Source organism: Plecotus auritus (assembly GCF_963455305.1).
Source record: "Plecotus auritus genome assembly, chromosome: 9".
Classification (NCBI taxonomy): Eukaryota; Metazoa; Chordata; class Mammalia; order Chiroptera; family Vespertilionidae; genus Plecotus; species Plecotus auritus.
Genome location: NC_137783.1, coordinates 42,171,459 through 42,190,020, shown reverse-complemented (window position 1 = coordinate 42,190,020; position 18,562 = coordinate 42,171,459). Strand labels below are relative to the sequence as shown.

At 39.3% G+C, this 18,562-nt stretch overlaps 1 protein-coding gene and 1 pseudogene across 4 annotated transcripts in view; one reads left to right on the top strand and one right to left on the bottom strand.

Moving 5' to 3' along the window:
* Nucleotides 1-17,064, bottom strand: part of LOC308257714 (peptidyl-prolyl cis-trans isomerase A-like) — a 43,562-nt pseudogene extending 26,498 nt beyond the window's left edge. The window contains exons 1-3 of the transcript in view: nt 16,984-17,064; nt 12,331-12,393; nt 11,468-11,636 (exon numbers count right to left, since the gene is read on the bottom strand). The product of the transcript in view is annotated as a peptidyl-prolyl cis-trans isomerase A-like (transcript). The remainder of the gene's footprint in view (nt 1-11,467; nt 11,637-12,330; nt 12,394-16,983) is intronic.
* Nucleotides 1-18,562, top strand: part of CTNNA3 (catenin alpha 3) — a 1,399,627-nt gene that overhangs the window by 249,315 nt on the left and 1,131,750 nt on the right. The gene's annotated exons all lie outside the window — the stretch shown is intronic.

The window sequence follows — 18,562 nt, the reverse complement described above, 5'->3', positions numbered from 1 at the left end:
ATAAGCTTTCTGCCCCTTTCTCCCTGTCTTCTTCCTTTGGGACTCCAGTAATATGTAGATTGTTTCTTTTAAAGATGTCTCATAATTCACATAGGCTTTCGTTTCTTTTTTATTCTTTTTAAGTTTTTGCTTCTCTGACTGGATAATTTCAAATGAGCTGTATTTTAGTTTACTAATTCTTTTTTTCTGGTTGAGTCTGCTGTTGAAAATTTCTATTGATTTCTTTGGTTCCGTCATGAATTCTTCAACTCTAGGGTTCCTGTTTGTTTTCTTTTAATGGTTTCTATTTCTTTGTTGAACTTCTAATTTTGTTCATCTGTTGTTTTCCTGATTTCACTTTGTTTTATATATTTATTTTTCTATAGTTCATTGACTTTCTTTAAGAGGATTCTTCTTAATTCTTTATCAGTTCATCAATCAATTTCTTTTGGGTCAGTGATTGGAGATATTAGTTTCCTTTTGTTGTGTCATGTTTCTTCATTATTCATGATCCTTATGGCCTTGTATTGGTGTCTGTGGATTTTAAGAAGTAAGCATCTCTTCTAATCCTTACACACTAGCTTTGTTAGGCAAAGCCCTTCACCAGTCAGCATGTTCAGGTAATATAGATGGGCAGTCTTGTGGTGTCTGGGTGTAGGCTTACTGCTGGAGTCTTTGGCAGGAAGGATTGGTGCCTGGGTCAGCAGGCGGGCAGATCTGGTGCTTGGGTACATGGGACCAAACTGCAGCCTGTGTTCACTTGGGTAGGCCTGGTGTTTGACTCTGTGGTAATGGGCCTAGAACATATGTCTTCATGGGTAGATATTGATTCTGGGCCCTCGGGTATCAACCAGATGCAAGGGACCACTGGGATGAGCCCATTTTCTGGATATGAGGGAGTTAGTACATTACTGGGATTGGGGGAGCCTGGTTCCTGGAGCTGACCTGGATGCTCTGACCACATAGGCCAGTTTGTCTCTGGGGTAAGCCTGGAAACTGGGTCCATGGAGTATGCCTGTAACTAGGGGCACAGTGGTTGGCCTCTAGGCTGGAATTATGGGGGATGGCCTGGTGCTGGGGAAGGCTGGGAGTCAGTCAGTCAGTCGGAGCTAGTCTGGAGTCTATATCCACAGGGGCCAACCACTGGTGCTGGGATTGGCTGAGGGCCTGGGGCTGTGGCATCTACCTGGCACTGGGGTAGCTGGCCTGGCACTGCGGTGGGTCAAAAATCTGGAACTGTACTCATCAGTTGAAGACCATTTGCCATATGCTGGCCTTGGTCAGAAGTCTTGTTTTTCAGGTACCTGCATGGAGCTTGGGCTCATGGGGGCTAATTAAGATCCCATTGCCACAGAAGCCACTGAAGGCCACAAGAGCTTGCTGGCACTGAGATGTAATGGGAGCCTGGGCTTGTTGGAGCCCACTGGGAGCCTGGTGCTTCAGGAGCTGCCAGGGGCTGTTGGGGCCAGCAGGGTCCAGGGTTATCTGGGGGCCTGATGCTGGGGAAGTCACCTGGGCTGTTGGAGATGATAGACCTTCAGGGTAAGCCAGAGGCCTGTGTTTGTGGGTGGCCACAGGGGGCCACCTCGGGTCTCAGAGTTGGCCTACTTGTAGGGTGGGCTGGTTCTGTGGTCTGTGGTGAAGTCAGTTGCTCATTTCACATTCCTTTTCTCACTAGGAGAGTGTCTCCATGCAGCTGCCAGGTTTTGGAGGAAGGGGTGTTTTGTATAATGTGAATCTATCTTTCCTACCCTTTTCAATGCATCTTTTCTTATGTCTGTACTTCACTCAGATGCTATAATTCTTTTCCTGGAATTCTTGGTTCTTGTGAAGGTATTTTCATGTGCCACTAGTTTTCAAATTGATGTTTCTTGGGAGCATTGGTGGAAGGGGATGAGTATTAAAATGCCTATGCTGCCATATTGCTGACATTACTCACTGTCACAAAAGCATTTCTCTTATGTTTTCTTCTAGAAGTTGTAAAGTTTCAGGTGTTATGGTTTGATTTTTAATTCATTTTGAGTTTTTGCATGTGGTATAAGGGTTTAACTTTATTATTTTGCACGTGGATGTCTAGTTTCCTGAATTCCATTTATTGAAGAGACTGTCCTTTGCTGATTGATTGAGCTTGACACCCTTGTTGAAGATCATTTACCATATATATGAGAATTTATTTCTGGGTTCTCTATTCTATTCCATTGGGCCTATTTGTCTTTTTGCAGCTATCACACTGTTTTGATTACTTTAGCTTGGCAATGTGTTTTGAAATTGTTCTTTTTCAAAATTATTTTGGCGATTTTGGCCCCCTAGATATTTCATATAAATTTTAAAATGAATTATTTTATTTCTACAAAAAATTGCCTTTGGGATTTTGATTGGCATTGTATTGGATTTATAGATTACTTTGGGTAGTATTGACATCTTAACAATATTGTCGTTTACCCCATGAATACAGGATGTCTTTTCATTCTTTGTGTCTTCTCTAATTTCTTTCAGCAATGTTCTATAGTTTTCAGTGTAAAAATATTTACCTCCTTGATTTGATTTATTCCTAAGTATTTTTTAATGCTATTGTAAATGGAATTGTTGTCTTAATTTTCTTTTTTGGAATGCTCATTATTGGTATATAGAAATGCAAGGGATTTTTATATATAGATTTTGTATTTTGTGACTTTGGTGAATTTGTTTATTTTAACAGTATTTTTTTCTGGAATCTTTAGGGTTTTCTATATAAGACAGTGTCATCTGAGAACAGAGATAATTTTGCTTCTTTTCTAATTTGAATATCTTGTTGGCAATTTTTTAAAGGGAAGATACATTTGCAGGCTGCCAATAGTTCTTGGTACAGAACAATGCTACACTGACATTTTCAGAGTACTCCCAAGAGTGTAATGCTGCTTCCTTTGGCCAGCAATAGTGTGATTAATTGGGTTAGCACTTTTTTGTTTGTTATCATCCTATTTGAGATCTGTGAAGAAATAATGGGTTGATATATAACTACTTATTATAGTCAGTAAGTATTGATCAGAATTAAGTTGAACCTGTTTGAAAATCACAGTTTCTGTCCTGCAACAGGTTACTCAAAACAATCCAATGATGACCTCTTTCTGAATGTATCATTGAGATAAACACACAAACATACACACAAACACACCAGTACACATGCACATACACACTGATACACCCACCTGTACACACACTGACATACACAAACCTCTTCTTATTATCTCTCTTCATTTCTCTTTGTGCTATAGTTGTTGTCTCCTATGCGTATCATCCACATTCATTTCCTTTTTACACCCTCCTTCATTTTCTTTTTTCTTACACTCATGCTGCCACCTCTTACACATTTTCCTATGAAAGGCAGGAGAGGTTTATGAAACAGTTTAGACTTGCTACAGATGTTGAGCTAGGAGATGCTGAAGGTGAAATACTAATTCATTTGGCAATGGTGAGTGAATGGTGTAATCTTTTTATTTGGTAAATATATGTACACAAGCATCCAGGGGAAAGTTGTTATTGTGCATACTTTTGTCAAACTAAATCACTATGAAAGAAGTGAGAGATTTCACGTTTCTTGTGACCGTCACAAGAAATAGACTGCATTAATCACGCTGCATAAAAAGACAGAAGCAAAGGTTGAAACATTGAACTTTTAGAGATGAGTCATAATTGTAATGGTGCTATTTGTCTTCAAAGTTCTTCACAAAATGAAATAACATTTTCCTCATAGTCACAATTATATTAGCGCCTTTCAAAGATGTTGGAATTAAGATAAAGAGGTTAAAAGGAGTCACTTCAGACCAAGAATGGAAGCCAACTTTTGAGAATCAAAATTTCCATATGATAATAGAAAAAAAAATGTTTTGAAGTAGAAAACGTGTATCTCTGATTTTGGGTTTTCCTCTGTGTCAACTTTGGCAAGTCTCTTAGACCCTCATGGCTTACTTTCTACCTACCTCCCAATTTCCTTACTCTTAAATGAGGGGTATCTAAGTTAACTTTCAGTATTTAAGTAGTTTTTTAAAAATATGTTTTTATTGATTTTAGAGAGAGAAAGAGAGGGGGAAACATTGATGTGAAAGAGAAACTCACCAGATGCCTCCTGCACATCCCTCACCTGGGATTGAGCCTGCAACCCGGGCATGTGCCCCAACTGGGAACCTAACAGGTGACCCCTAATGCTCGGGGAATGCTCAACCAACTGACCAACACCAGCCAGGGCTGTTTGATTCAATTATAGAAATCTTTTTTCCTGTATGAATATTATGCTTAGTACTCTTAACTGGCACATTTAATTAATGAAGACTTTTGTTACTCATTATGTATGCCATTTAACTTTTAAGATAGGGCAGTGGTCGGCAAACTGCGGCTCGCGAGCCACATGCGGCTTGTGAGCCGCGGTTTGCTGCTCTGTTGACTAATGAGTTTGCCGACCACTGGTAGGGGCTTAATCACAAGGAACAACAACAGCCTGTAATTATTGGAATCGAGAGTCTAGGTCAGTGGTCGGCAAACTCATTAGTCAACAGAGCGGCAAACCACAGCTTGCGAGCCACAGTTTGCAGACCACTGAAAGAGGGAAAAAAGCCTCAAAGATGTGACTCTGTAATTTAGTCGCTTCTCGAGTGTTGAAAAGGTGATCCAGTAAGTATGCAGGAAGAGGGAATGACAATTAAATGCCAGTGTGTTGCTTCAGCAATTTCTGATTATGTAAACCATGAATAATGGGAGTCTTATGAGAACACAGGTGATAGGTAGCAGACTCTCACAGGACCTTAAGAATAGGGACCAGATGATGTTATTGTCCTCTTAGTGATACCAGTTTCATGGATCTTTACTCTAGTACCCCACCATTACTATGATTCTGTTTCTTTCTGTGTAAATTCCTACTTCTTTGTTGGTTGATTTTGTCCATATTTTCCCCTTTTAGTTCCAGAGTGATGAAATCTGACTTGCCTAACCAATTATTATTTCTATCCATTGGACAGAGCTTTATGTGCTAGGTCACCCAATGACCATTTTGAGATGCTCAGGAAATAGTCTGAAGGTTGGGACTGTAGGTTGTATATTCTCTCTTAGAGTTAGTAGGCAGAGTAGGACTCAATATTCAATACAGACATAGCTGGAATACTGAATTTTAAGTAGTATATCTTTTAAGGATGTTTTTTAAATAAGCATAATATTTTTCTTCATGAAATGACTAGACTATGACAGCATGGGCTTCTGCTACTAGTGTTGTGGTTTATATTAATGGGACATTACACTCAGTTGTTGGTGTGAAAAAAACAATAGTATATAATGTGCAAGGCAGAGATTCAGGGCTTAGAAAGCTTTCCATGCCATTTGTTTTATTTATTTGCTTTTGTAAAATTAAATTTAATAGAGGCCTGGTGCACGAAATTCATGCACGGGGATGGTGAGGGGAGGGTCTCTCAGCCCAGCCTGGCACCCTCTCACAATCTGGAACCCCTCGGGGGATGTCCGACTGCCCACAGAGATTGGGCCTAAACCAGCAGTAGAACATCCGGGACTGCTGGCTCCTAACCGCTCGCCTGCCTGCCTGGTCACCCCTAACCACCTCTGCCTGCCTGCCTGATCACCCCTAAGCACTTGCCTGCCTGCCAGATCATCTCTAACCACTCTGCCTGCCTGATTGCCCCTAACTGCTCGCCTGCCTGCCTGATCTTCCCTAACCACCTCTGCCTTGGCCCCCTGCCCACCATGGCAGCTGCCTCTGCTTCGGCCTCTGCTGCTTATTCCGAAAGGTCGTCCAGAAGGACGTCTGGTCATTTGGCTATCCAGTCTAATTAGCATATTATGCTTTTATTATTATAGATTGGGTAACATTGGTTAATATCATTATATAAATTTCAGGTGTACAAGTTTAAAATGTGACATCTGTATACTCTCTTGTATGCTCACCACCTCAAGTCTAGTTTCCTTTCTTCACCATGTATTTGATCCCCTTTGCCCTATTTGTGTTGTCTGTATCTATGAGTTTGATTTTTGTTTGTTTTGTTTATATACTTGTTGCTTTTTGTTTTATATCCCATGTATTAGTGAAATAATATAGTTCTTGTCCTTTTTTTCTCTGACTTATTTCACTTAGCATAATATTCTCAAGATCCACGCATGTTTTTGCAAATGGCAATATTTTATCTTTTTTATGGATGAGTAGTATTCCATTATATATATGTTGCACATCTTCTTCATCCAATTATTTGTCAAAGGACACATAGGTTGTTTCCATGTCTTGGTTATTGTGAGTAATGCTGCATTGAACATAGGGGTACATCTTTACAAATAAGTGTTCTCAATTTTTTTGGGGGGGAGGTAGATACCCAGAAAAGGGTTTGCTGGGTCAAATGGTACCTCTATTCTTAATTTTTTGAGGAAACTCCACACTGTTTTCCATAGTTTATATGCATTTCTACCAACAGTGTATGAGGGTTCCCTTTTCTCTATATCGTCTCCAACACTTATTTCTTGTCTTGTTGATAATAGCCATTTTAACAGGTGTGAGGTGTTACCTCATTGTGGTTTTGATTTACATTTTTCTTATAACTGATGTTGAGCATTCTTTCATATATCTGTTGGTCATCTTTATGTCCTCCTTGGAAAATTGTTTTTTCAGGTCCTCTGCCCATTTTTTAATTGAATTATGTTTTTATTATTGTTGTTGACTTATAAGAGTTCTTTATATATTTTGGATTTTAACCCCTATTGGAGGTATGATTTGAAAATATTTTCCTCCCATTTGGTTGGTTGCCTTTTTGTTTTATTGATTTTTTAAAATTTATTTTTTTGCCATGGAGAAGCTTTTTGGTTTGATATAGTCCCATTCAAACTGGCTGAGTGCAGCCACTTGGGAGCCCAGGTTGAAAGCTAGAGGAAGTGAATAAATGAGTTGGAGTATGATAATCTTATCCCCGTGTTATGAGGTTCTTTTGGTAGGTTGGTTCTCTTGACCAAGGGTCATTGATTCTCTCAAAGTGACTTTCTCTCTATGACTTTCTCTGGGTCTTAGATACTATTCATTTTCTTGCCTTTTGGTTCTAGGGGTGACATACTCCACTGTTATTAGCATGTGGTTAATTCATTATATCCATTATCAGTGGTTCTCAATATTTAGTGTGCATTAGAATCACCCGGAAAAGTTGATAACGCAGATTTCTGAGCCCCACCCCAAAAACTTATGATTTAGTAGATCTGGGTTGATGTTCCAAATTTACATTTTTAATAAGTTCCTAGGTAATGTTGATGTTGCTGGTCCAGAAACCACACTTAGAGAACCAATGTCTTACGGTTTCCTTGTACTTTGCCCAAAGCATTATTAAATTGTCCTTTTATTTAAACCCTATTCTATTCTAATTTGGATGTGCTGTTTACCCATGGGACCATGTGTCATATTCTTTTCTAATATAGCAAAAATGGTCTGGAGCCCTGACTGGTTTGGCTCAGTGGATAGAGCGTCGGCCTGCAGACTGAAAGGTCTGAGGTTCGATTCTGGTCAAGGGCATGTACCTTGGTTGCGGGCACATCCCCAGTAGGAGGTGTGCAGGAGGCAGCTGATCAATGTTTCTCTCTCATTGATGTTTCTAACTCTCTATCCCTCTCCCTTCCTCTCTGTAAAAAAAAAAAAATGAAATTAAAAAATCAATAAAATATATTTTAAAAAATGGTCTAGAGAATACAGAACCAAACATGGAATTCTGAAATTATTTTTATCATATGTTCAGGGAGTACAGAAGAGGAAAATGGGACATGGATAATTCATGGCATGTGGGAGCATGATAGTTACTCAAATTATCATTGGTGGATGAAGTATAGATGAAAGATAGAGTTTTGGGAGATGAAGAGATATTTAGTGGTATGGTAATGATAACATTAAAAATTATGGAGTCCTCTGGCTTCCTTTTATGATGCTAGGGAGAGTAAACAGGGAAAAGGAGTAGTTAAAAACTGTGAACATACAATTAAGAACATATGTGGACAAATAAAAAGCCATCTGTTGCAGACTTGCAATCAAGGAGGCACCCATTACCTGTATTTTTAAAGCACATATGTCTGAGGAAGATCTAGCCCTAAACCTAATCCCCATTTCCTAGTAAGAGATATAGCCCGTCAGTGCATAAAGCCCTTTCACTTGCCTAACAAACTGATGCTGAGTAACCTCAGGATACACCTTTCCCACTTCTTATTGACTCAATATAGCCTACCAGGTACATGCAAAGGTTCACACAGGGAATACAACGAAAGAGTTCAAGGCCTTGCCAATCTGTAGTGGCACATATTGGGGAGTAGATGCTAATGTCCATCTGACTAAATTCATTTGCATTGGTGTACTTACGTGAGATTTTAGATTTTATATATTGTCTCAGGCCCTTGGAAGAGGCATTAGTAGTCTATGAACTACATTAATTGAATCTTGAACTCAATGACGACTATAGTTAACGAGATAGAAATGTTTGAGTTTACCTAACATACTGTAGAAGAAAGAACTTAAAGGTTTAGGCAAACCAAAATGCCTGAATGGATCAGCTGACGCTTAACCATGCTCCCTAGGAAGGCCAGAGGATGCTCTTTTTGTCAGAGCACTAAGAAATGCAGTGGTGAGGGGGATGACAGTATTTTTGAATTGGTCTGTGGTTGCTGTCCTCTCTCGGAAAGAGATGATAGTGAGTTATGCTATAATAGAATTAGGTTCTCTGATCTTAATAGGATTAATGGGAGGTATCAGAGTGATAGAGGCCAGCTAGTGCTCCTTAATCGTTATGAACAAGATGTTTGAAACCATGACAACAAGCCACAGGGGTGGGTTTGGCTTATAAGGATCTATGGGAGTGGTTCTCAAACATTACTGTGCATCAGACTTACTTGGGGAGCTTGTTAAAATCCCGGCTTCTAGCCCCCGCTCCAGAGTTTCTAATCAATAGGCCCGAAGTGGTATCTGAAAGTTATCAATTCTAATTGAAATTCTAATCAGGTGATGCTGGTGGGCTGGGGACCATTAATCTATAGCAGTAGCTAACTGATTATGCAATTCTGAGATTAAAATACATGTTCAGCCTTCCAAAGTACAAACTGATAAGAATAGGCAGAAAAAATCCTGCCTTGTGGCAGGTCTTAAGGGAAGAAATGTGTCACCTTAGTATTTTGGAAATACGCCAATTCAATTCAATTCTATTATAGCATAACTCACTATCATCTCCTTCCTACAGAGCATCTCATATGAGGGAGAGGCCAGGTCCCTTTGTAAAAGGACATTGCATTGTAGCCATGGGTGGGTATTGTTCATTTTTATCCAATCCATCTCTAAACATACTTCAATGATATATTAGTAGAGGAGGAAAAGGCATCGTCTTGATTTATGGATCAATCTTTAGGGTTTACTGAAACCAGCTGTAAATGGGTAGGTGGTGCTCTATGGCCCCATGCACAGATGACCCTGAAAGGCAGTGGGGAAAGAAAATCTTCTCAATATACAGAACCCTGCAGCCTTCTCCCAGGGTACACTGGAGAAAGGGAAATGCACAGGCCCTGTGAGTTATTAGATTCTGGCTCTAAACTTATACTGATCCCCAGAGATCTTAAATGCCACCACGGTCCACCAGGCAGCAAAGATTTATGGAAGTCTTGGGATAGATAGTAATGTTATGAGTCCAATAGCAGTTCCCTGTCCCTGTTTAATTTGATTGTTTGGTGAGCGCGAAAGTCATATGGCTTGTGGAGCATGAGAATATAGTTTTGCAAACCTACTCAGGTGGTGATGCTAATTGCACATATTATACCAATTGGAGCATTTTTATGGGAGTGAACTAGCACAGCCCCCCTGGAAGTGTTTTATTTTATATCCCCATTGGTAAGGGGAAACCAGAAGTCATGTGCATTTATATGGCAAGGACAATGGTAAATGTTTGCAGTTTTTAGCATAAGTAATATTCAACTGATCACTGTTACATGTAACCGAGAGGCATTTCAGTTTCCTTTATATCCAATAGAACATGATATACGTCATTTACTGTTATGCTAATTTATCCTAATTGGCAGGGAGTAGCAGGTATCCCAGTCACCTTCATAAGATATATACATGTCAGAGTGTGGGAGATAAACCCTGTAAAAATTCAAGGGCCTGCCACCTAAGTGAAGTTTCTACAATTACCTCAAGACTGAAGCAGGTTGTTTCTCCTGAAGTGGAAACAAATTACTGCACCTGCATCTCGGACCCCCTTCACCACCAAGAGTTAGGCATCATTCTTGGCGAGGCTCTTTGGATTTTGGATGCAACATGTTTTACCTTTAAGCAGGCTGCTGCTGCCCATTTACTGGGCAGAGTCTAGACTCCCAGTTTCCAGGAGAAAGCAAGAGCTCTGCAGTAGAGCCTATCGGCAGAGCAAACTGTCCTGCCTCATGAATTTTATGATTCAGATGACTCAATGTGTTGGAAATGTATGTGTCAGAGACGCTATTTGGGACTTCTGACAAACCCCAAAGGAGAATCATGGCACAGACTCCCTTTCCCCCCCAAACAACTATTCCCATTTGGAAAGCAGTTTTCTTGTTTATGGACCCTAATAAAGACTGAACACCCACCTGACCACAGGGTGAACTAGATGTTATCTAATACAGTGAACCATAAAAACTGGATGTGCTCAGCAGCATTCCATTATAAATCAGCCTGAGAAGGTCCAGAAGGCACAAGTAGACCGAATAAGTAGGTGACTTAAACTCCCGTGGTACTTGTCCCATGCCTACAGCTTCATGGGGAGTTACTTATGACATGGTAATAAAGAAAGAACATGGATGGTCTGGTTTATGGGTGAATTTGCATGGTATACGGAAATCAGCTCAGGGCATGGGTACTGCACTACAACCCCAGGCAGGAATGACCGTGAAAAGCACTGTTTCAGGACGTTCTTCCTGAGCCTTGCATCCAGTTGTTAATTTTGTGTAGAAGTAGAGATGTCCCAAGGTATCATTATACGTACATTCATTCATGGGCAGTACCTAACACATTGCCTGACTTATTAGGGACCTGGAAAGAAAAAATGGGGAAGTTGGTGACAAGGAGGTCTGGAGGAACTCAGAATTGTCATGCAGTGTGGAGATATTCTTGTCTTACGTGAATGCCTGCCAAAGAGATACATAGTGGACGAGGCACTCACTCCGTTTTTAGGTGGGCCAGGGACCCCTGTGGCTTGCTCAAAGTGTTTATGTACAATGTGGACATGGCAGCTGAATAGACGTATAAAAGGCTCAGTAACAAGGTTTTTTCTTCCCCGAGGTTGATCTGGCTTACACCAGTTGCTGAAGATCCAGCTTGCCAATTTCAGGCACCAATGTGAGCATCATCCTCATGGGACCATCCAGCTACCCATTAGTATATGTACGGAGGAGGCAGTACTTTGTTCTTACAAAGGATGCAAAGTCCAAATGTTGATTTCTCTCCTACTCTTTATAGGGCTTCTGCCATTTTTAGACTTACTTATAAAGGTATCCTCATAACATCGTCTCCAATTAGTAGACCTTCTTATGGCATCAGAGGTTTCAAGCCCAGGGAATTTACTAGTCTTATCATGGAGAAACAGCTGGCTTTTTAAAGTGGTGGCATGGTCTGCTAAAGGCTCAGCAATAGGGCTAGCAGAGAGATAATACTGTAATAAAGGTTTAAAGAGAAAATAAAAAAAATATCCACGCTGTAACTTTTGACTATATTCTCCTCCCCCAGAAACCTCTTTATTAAGATACTATTAAGATAATTTCTAGAATAATAGTGACTTCTTACTGGGCCATTGCTTACCCTTGTTTTATTTTTGTGAGAAAATTTTTGTTAGAACAAGGAATTTAGCTTCTTTCTCCTTTAAAAGTTCACAACATCCACAATGTCTGCCAAGGGTCCTCCATTAAGACGTGGCTCCACTGTGAACTGCACATACTGGGCATCGTAGGTGGTGGTCCTGCACGTGTGCAGTATATGCCAGTTTTCAAAGCCCTGTTACATAGCATTGCTTATCAGCATCTGAGGTTAAGTTGTATGATCAACAGGTTTAAGAGAACAAAACATCAGTGCCAGAGATGCATGTAATTCTAACAAATGGATTTTATTTAACTCTTAATTTATTCTCACCTGAGATAATTAAAATCCGCATTGAAACTTTTAGAAATTGAGAAGCAACTCCATAGCCTCTTCGCAAGATTTACCACCATTAGCACAGCTTTCCACGGGAAATCAAAGTAAAACTGGAATCCAGTTGGTTTTCCATAAGTTAGTGTAAAACAGAAAGCACAATGTAATGCACTGCATCTCCTTTTCAAATATGAAGATGAAATGGTACCACATCATCTTACCTCTTCAGGTTCCATCATCATCCCTCCCATTTTTACTTCTAGTTGGCTCTTTTCTTCAAAGAGCTATAGTGAAACCATAATTTAAGGGGTAGAACCCTTTCACCAATGTTTGAAATAAAAACTAAAAAAGGTTTAGTTTTACTTAGAAGAGTAAGGAAATGGTAAAAAGCCATGAAATTGTTCATATATTTTAGATTCAAGTGAAAATCATGCTTTGAAAGAGCTCCATTTCTGGTTAGCAATACGAAACAGGAACAGGTCATGTGGCTCAAGTGTGTTTCACCCGAAAGTTCTGTGTAGTCACCGTATAGCATAACAATTAATGTTATCCAGGAACTCTAACCGATTGATTAGGGGTTGAAGCTCGGGTAACAAGTATCACTTATTGAAACTTTTTCTTCCTTGGTCAATACTAGATAACATTAAGATTCCAGTTTAGGATACTAAATTGTATAAATACCTGTAGGGGCTTAGTAGATTAGGAAAGTGAATAGAACCACCAGCAATTCTTTCAATCAAAAGGAGTTCTTAGATTCCTATATTCTTGGTTATAATAAACTAGTGTTCTGGTGCATGGATTTGTGCACATTGAAAGGAAATTAATTAGAAGAAATATTTTAATATTGCAATTTGCGTCTTGCTAATGAAAAGAAAATAGGATTTTAATGAGTCTCCTATTTACCTACTCCGGGACTTCTGTGAGGATCAAATGAGATGAGGCACATGAAAACACTTCACAAACATTTGGTTAAACTGTAAAATGTTTGCACCTGGCTATAAAGCAAGTTGGGTTCCTGGGCTGAAGAAACTCCAAGGAGGCTAGTTGCTAGGGATAGGGAGAGGAAGCCAAGTGTTGCTACGTGACATCATTACCTGGTGCCCACAGCCACCATTTCCAGGCTGGGCTGGGCTGTGGGCTACATTTTGCGCCATAGGGTCTTGGCAGTGTTGGCTGTGATTTGGTGGGGTATCACTCTGGGGTGATGGCGGGGCCTGTGTCCCACTTGGTTTGTGTTGGTTTGTTGGTGCCAGGTTCGCAGTGCCGTTTATTTTTAAGTGGCCAGTGTGCATCATGGCAGCTCCTGTGTTGAGGTCTGCCCCCTGGTGGTCAATGCGCGTCATAGCTACCGGTCAGATGGATAGACACTTAGCCTTTTATATATATAGATTATGTAAAAGTATTATTCTTTAAAATCATGTTGATAAGCTCAAGCAAGTAGATCTTTTTTCTTTTAAATGAGTATATTAGATTTGTCCAGCATAACATTTTGAGGAAAACTCCTTTGAAGGTCCTCTTAGAGACAGTTGGAAAGGGGACCCAGGAAAGGTCAAATGTATAAAGCTAACAGATAAAAATCAGCTTAAATTGTTTCTATCAGTGAATATCAATTTTCATTACATAGCAGAATTTAGTTAATTTTGTTTCATTTAATAAAGATTCTCATATAATGTAGTTCCTGTACTAGATATTGTCATATTTCTAAGTAGTAGAGAGTTAAAGATTATTCGTAACTGGAACATGTTACCAATGTATCTGTTAAGTTTTCTTCTCCTTCTAAATTACATATCTTAAATGTTTTAGGTCCAGCTGACCCTGAACATGGTAAATGGACTCTAGTCACTAAAGAATCCCCTGAAAACTTACATAACACCAGCAGAAGTTACCAGTATAGATTCTGTTTAGAAGATTATACTGTTATGCAACAAGGATGGGGTCTTTTTCAACCCTCTACACTCTTGCCCCTTTACCACTGTTAGCATAACATTTGCTATTCAGTGGGCTCTTAATAAATATTTGCTGAAAAACATAAATCAGTAAGTGTTTAGAGATTCAAATATACATAAGGAAGTCTAAACCTCAGAGAAAATATACCAATAGAGACAAGATATACATGGAGAAAAAGCCTCAATGTTGGCATAATTTCAGGGTAATTATATACATACAATCATCCCAAAATTTTAAACTTAAAATGTACTCAAGTACACCAAATTAATTCTCTTACTACTGTTCTCCTTTGACTCTGAATTTCACTATATATGTACCTTCTGCTCCCAAATTTCTCTTCTCTTATTGGGATATTTTTTTTCTTGCTTACACTAGCAATTTAGGCAACATTTTTACAAATGAAATGTTTGATATGATTTTTTACAACAAGAAGAATGGATACAGACCTGTGCAATAACATTAAATCAAATAAACAAATTTGTTAGGCACCTGAAATTTATACCAAGGAAAAGAGTCATTTGAAAGTGACTCCCAATTCTGTTACTGAGATAGGAGTTAAAAAGATTTAAATTATTGCCAGTTAAATCAATCTCAGTGATCGTTTTTTATTTAAGGGAGGATCTAATTTGATTTATAAAAGTTTAATTTCAATTTAGAACGGCTGTTAATATCCCTTATCAACCATTATTTTGTTATACATGGTAGGAAGATAAGCAGATAAGGCCATCTGCCTAGACTGAGATGCTATGCATTATTTACAGCTCGAATTTTTGTTCAGTAATTGGTAGGTGCAGTTCTAATTTTGCTTGCTAATGACTACAATATATTGTTCAGGAAAATTAGAGAAATAGAATGTTCTGTTACTTTCAGCAGCATTGCTAAAAAGTGATGCAGTGAGTTTGAGTTGAATTAAGTGCCTTTACCAATATCATAATTCACCTCAAAGATTCTAATACTAAAAACACACCACTAATGAAATGAACTTGAATAGAATGGAATTTGTGTATTTGTGTGGCATTGACCTCTATCACCAATTGCCCTTTCTTTATTGTAATTTTCGGTACAATGTGGTAATTGTTTCAGGATCATCAACGAAATGTATATTATCTGTGAGAAAACATATATTTAAAATTGTTCTCTTGAATTCCAAATGAAAGTAAAGTACTGCAAAGAAAAAGATAAAAATTCTTTCTCAAATATCCAAGAGAAAAAATGGGCTTTTGAAAATTAACACATTACAGAAGATCAGAAGTTGCAAAATTATAAAGCCTTTTTTTACTAGAAGCCGAGGAAACCCAGTCATTAGCATGGTAAGATATATGTGTACTTTCTAAGTTGCCAGCATTTGAGTCACATGGGAATCCAAATTGAATCGTATGGGAAGTTAGGTCAAAGATGACTTTTACTCAAGGGGCTACACGCTGAGACCTGCTTATACATAAAGGCCTTGATGCAGCCATTAAGAGTAAAAAAGTCTTCAGTTCCTACAGTGGTAGATTCCATGCCAAGCTCTAATGTATTGAGCACATCACAGCTGAAGTCAGAACAAATGAAATCAATAAAATCAGGCACGAAGGTCAAGAACTGGGATTGCTTCTCAATATTTAAAGGTTTCAACGTGGGTTTGAATTATTCCAGGTAGGAATAAATTAAGAGTTGAATGAAATCTGTTTAAGTTAGAAGACATCCTACTGTGGTTCTAATGTTTTATTATGTTAAACCTTGTTTATTGTACTATTTATCTCAGATAAATTTTTTTGGGGGGGTCTAGCCTTTTAAACAATCCATAGGCTTATCAAGTACATAGACTAAATCTTATGTTAAAGGGTAACAAACTGTTTGGATGTTCTTAAGGGTAAATGTGCAAGGACCTCCTAAACAGGTCACAGAAATGAGAAATATTAAAAAAAATCACTTGTTAGAGATAACAGTGAGACGAGCTAGAGAGAGAAGAAATGCTTTGTAAACAGGTGGGTGAGCAAATGCTGTAGAGACTTACAGAAAATCAGTAGACGAGGTTAGATAATTTCATACATCTTTCATGTCAAGGTCACAGTTTTAGTCACTCAACAGGTCAGGTACCTTTCATTTGTCCTTGTACTAAAGGTCACACTGTTAACTCCATCTGCCCCACAAATAACCATAACTCACATTTTGGAAACACACCATGTCCCAGGCTCTGTACTAAGCACTTTATGAATGTTATTTTATGTAACCCTCACAGCTACTTTATGGAGCAGGTGTCAGTATCTCCATCTATAGAAGGGGAAACAGACTTGGAGAGATTAATTTATTACACAGCCTGGAAGAGCCAGGATTAGGATCTGTGGAGCTGCATGCCTCACAAGTTGTATAGGTCTGTAATTAACCAAATTAAATCAGAAAAAGTAAACAGTATTACATTTCTTAACACTCCGAGCAGGGAATTATTGGAGCTGCTTGCATTTGCATAATAAATGAAGGGCACCACAGTTAAAAAAAATCTGCTTATAGAGATTCTAAAGACTTGGTTGGATTCATGTTATTTGCTTAAGAAATGGTAGGCAATCAAAAATAATTGATGATTTTCTCAGCCACTGATAGTAATTTAGTATGTTTTGTCCTTTGTCTCTAGCATCTTAAAATGATTTACTGAACATGCTGTATTTTGATGATGAGAGCAAAGAGAGAAGAACCAGATAATAAATGGGTCCTTAGGCTTGCCTTCTTAGTGGTAAGAGATGTTTAGGATTTTGGAATAAATGAAGACCAATGTTTGATAGTCTTTTTGTTGGGGGGGAGGGGCGTTATGGAGGGAGATCAGAGCTTCTTTATTGGGCGGCAAGGGCAGGGGCAGGGTTGGCGGGGGGGGGGGGGGGGGGGGGGGCGGCGGGTGTCACTGGTAGTGGTAGTCGGCCTGGATGTTGGCGGAGGTCTCCTACTTGTACCTGTTGTTGAACAGCTTTTTCTTGTTGTACAGCAGCTCCTCCTGTGTCTCCGTGGAGAACTGAGTTGGTGCCCTCGACCATGGCATCCACCAAGCACGCTTCCTAGCAGAAGCCGTAATAGGTGGACTGGCGGCTGCCATTGGCCGGGCCCGGTTCCACCTGAATGGTGATGGCCTGGGCGGCCAGATGGCCTCTCAAAGGTTGCAGGCAATGCAGCGCTCCTCCCCTCGGAAGAGGGGACTCCGTGGGCCCTTCTCAAATGGGTAGTTGATGGTGGCTGTCTCCTGGAGCTGGTAGCTCAAGGTCATGCCAGGCTCGGTCCACCTCAGGGTATAAGCTACCCACTCAGTCCCTGATTCCATTTCTACCAGAGTTCCTCAAGGTCATGTATGTGTAGGTGGCTGCCGTCATGCTGCTGTGGAGGCTCCAGGCTCTGGGATGCCCTGTGCGTTCAACCTGGGCCAGGGCCTGAAGCAATGTGGGTGTAGTCAGGAGCACGTCTTGAAGCATTGCCGCTCCTTCCTAGCAGGGAGGGGGCTGTCCTGGTACCCGGTAGTCTGCTCCTTCTTTACTTTGTTCCTGACCTCTGACAATCATGGGTTTTGAGATCTAGACCTTAGGTATAATAACCTGGTCCCAATTTCCTCATCTGTACAAGAGCAAACAGTGATACTTCCTTTCCTTTGGAGGTTAAATGAGATAATTTATGTGAAATGGCTGACATATAATGATGCTCACTGCACTTTAAAACTTGTGCTATTTTGGACCTGGTGTTTGTTTCTGTCTTCTGTTTTCATGTTTAAGGTTTTTAACTGAAGTTATCTTTTGCCATTTCTATAGCTAATAATTCTGACTGATTTATTATATAGGATGGTGTTCTCCAAACTACATGCACAGTGATGAGCTAGCGGTGTATCCGAAAAATGTTAGAACAGCTACCGATAATTTTTATTTAAGAAAACAAAAATGTTAGGTTTAGTAATATTTAATATAAAGGCTAAGATTAGTGTTTTTTTTGTAATGCATAAATAAATATATTGAGTGTGAATGCTAAAATTTTTTTCTGAACAGGTGTGCTTTATCAGAAAGGTTTGCAGATTATCGATCTATCATTCAATACCTGGGTGAAGCTTATGGATGACAGAAAGAGAAATTTGGAAAAACTTTTTCTGAAAAGTTTCTTGAGTTTAGAATTTAAGTGGGTCACAAGGAAATCATTCAGGGATGTCAGAGTGCAAAGTGGATCAATTTTAGGGCTCAGATCTTTGAATTTTTGCAGTTTTTTGGAGTGGCTCTTCATTATAGTTTCAATATAGTTTTGTTGTTTTCAGTGTTACAGAAAGAATCACCTTGTTGAAGTCTGCTTTGTTGTACATCTTCTATTGATAAGGTTGCAATTTTATGTTTAGGGAAAAAACAAACATTGCACAGATAATGTGTAGTGAAAATCTATTGTAACTACTCTAAGTAATTGATAAGACCTATGCCTTTTAAACTGAATACTGTTTAAATTGGTTGCCTTGATGCTTAAAGAGTGACATAAGGCTACTTGGGATTCATATTCATTATTTTGAAGCAA